This window comes from Cyprinus carpio, chromosome B15 (genome assembly GCF_018340385.1).
Source record: "Cyprinus carpio isolate SPL01 chromosome B15, ASM1834038v1, whole genome shotgun sequence".
Lineage (NCBI taxonomy): Eukaryota > Metazoa > Chordata > Actinopteri > Cypriniformes > Cyprinidae > Cyprinus > Cyprinus carpio.
Window position 1 is genome coordinate 455,635 of NC_056611.1, and position 2,629 is coordinate 458,263.

The window sequence follows — 2,629 nt, forward strand, 5'->3', positions numbered from 1 at the left end:
ATCCCCCACTCTATTGCATGGCTGGAACTATACTCTCAGCCAATAAGATTCGAAGGCCAGTGTTTTTATTTTATTCTGTTTTAGTGGAAAACTATTAGAACAGTTTTTAAAAACAAAAACATACTTCAAATATCATTTGCATCCCCTTTACATTTAGGTTTATTATTATTATTATTTAAAAGAAGGACAAGTCAAAAGCTTTACTTGTGCATCTGGTTTACTTTTTTTGTCCTAATGTAATGATTTAGAGGGTTACAGAAACTTACATGGTAATTTTGTCATTTGCGTTTCAGTGCCATTGTAACGGTTGGCCAAGAGAGCTCAAGCGCGCTGCAAAAGAAAAAAACACACGCAAATTAAGAAAACATCTTCATCTATTTGACAACAAAAACGCGCTGCAAATCTTCTCACAACGAAAAAAAACACGGTAAAGCCGCTGGAAAATACAGAAACGTGCTGCAAGTTCTCACAACACAAACACAGAAACACACTGCAAAATTCTCCAACACAAACAAGGAAATGCGCTGCAAATACAGAAACGGGCTGCAAAATTTCTCAACAACAACACAGAAACGCGCTTCCCTTAAACATTTCCGATGTGGTCTGTGCATATTGCAGCCCGTTTCTGTTTTTGTTTATTTTGTATTTACAGTGCATTCTGTATTTGATTGTGTTTGTGTGAGAATTTGCAGCGTGTTTCTTCTGTATTTGGTTTGTTGTGGTGAGAATTTTGCAGCGTGTTTCTGTTTGTTTTGTTTTCACAGCAGGTTTCTATATTTGGTTGTGTTGTGAGAATTTGCAGTGCATGTGTTGTCAAATTAATGAAGATGTTTTCTTAATTTGCAGGTGTTTTTTCTATTTGCAGCGTGTTGAGCTCTCTCAGCCACCGTACTATTGTTTTCATAATTTGTCAGATATAAACAGACACATCACCTGCACATCTCGTTGTAAAGGCACAGAATGTGCTTTGACAGTAGCCTGTGAAAGAAGTGTGGCAGGTTTGCTTCTCTTTATTCTTTATTTAAAAAAAAAAAAAAAACTATTCAGTTATTGCTATTATTGTAGATTATAGTATAGTATCTATTATAATATAAAAATGGAATTATTTCTACATACAGAAAAAAAAAAAAGGACCCATATTGAGGGACTGATATCATCATGTCAATGGGTAAAACGACAGCTTTTATAAAGGATTTGTGATTGTTGGCTTTCACTGGACTTCAGCCTCATTACTATGGACTTGTATCAGCACTTCTATTTTTGTGTTATGTGTTTACACTGGTGGGAAATGCATTATTTGTTATATTGTTTGCAACGAACTAAGAGCCTTCAAGAAACCTGTTTACTATTTCCATTATAAATCTAGTTGTGTGGGTGATGTACTATTCAGCACCGCAACATTACCGAAAAATAATCAGCAGGTACCTGGTTCCAAGATGGAACACATTTCATTCTTGGGTTGTTTTTTGTTCAGATGTTCTTTGTGCATTATTTTGGCAGTGTCTGTTCAGTTATTCTGGCAGTAAATTGCTTATAGACCGCCTATGCAGCAACTTTTTGGTTTACCCGCGAGTTCAATATCATAGCATCATGACAAAACCAAAATGTATTCCATTCTGTTCTTTGGCTCTTGGTTTTGATTGGGTTTGTTAGGCCCCGTGGCAATAGTCATTCGAGCTTATCCTCTCCCTTACTGTGCAGAAAACACAATTATACACTCCGTTACTGTGATCATGTTCCATCACAACCACTGGCATGCACAGACAGATCACTGTATAGTATTCCAGCCCTCATCTATGCCTTTACAATTCTGTTGGTGCCCTTTGCGGTTATTAATATTCTCTTACTGCGCTCTATCTTTCTAGCAGTTTTATGCAGATTTTCAGGTACTCAAGGAAGGATGAAGACTTTCTCCACCTGCAGTTCCTCAACTCATAATAATTGCTCTCTTTTTTCCACCCAGGTTATTTAATTATTTGTCTGGCAACATTGGTATAAAGTTCAGCACTGATTTGCGATTAGTAATTTTATTGTGATGTATAGCTTGTTGCCACCCATGATCAACCCCCTTATTTATTGTTTGAGAACAGAAGAGGTCAAAAAAGTTACTAAGTAGACAATTTCAAAAGAAACAAATTGGTATTCCTTTACGGTTGATCTGATGTGGTGTTTATTTAATGAGGTGGGCCAAACTGTTGCTGTGTTGTAATAAGGTCATCAACGCTAGATCTCTCTACAAAAACATGCACCATATTCCAGTAAGAGTTAATGGGCTAGACTGAATGCCAAAGAACACGTAATACAAGTCTTTTTGAAGGCTCCTGAAAATTGATTTTATCTTCATGAAATTAAGGAAATTTTTGCACCTTCTGCTGTAACATTACTTACAGTGCTATTATTATTATATTATAGACAAATATATAGTTTTATTATGATAATTTATGGACTTTTTTTCCACTCTGCTGCTCAAAATATACTTCAATTCAATCATATAAAATGCATATAAATTCATTATGTAATGTTATACAAAAATAAAAAATTAAAAAAATGGGGAATGGATATGCCATATCGTTGTGATTTCAGGATGACCTATCTGAGCAGTTCTAATTTGCTGAACACCCCAAGGTTT

The 2,629-nt window shown here is 35.5% G+C and overlaps 1 pseudogene; it reads left to right on the forward strand.

Moving 5' to 3' along the window:
* Positions 1 to 1,158: 1,158 nt before the first annotated feature.
* On the forward strand, positions 1,159 to 2,116 carry LOC122139735 (annotated as a pseudogene).
* The last annotated feature ends 513 nt before the right edge of the window (positions 2,117 to 2,629 follow it).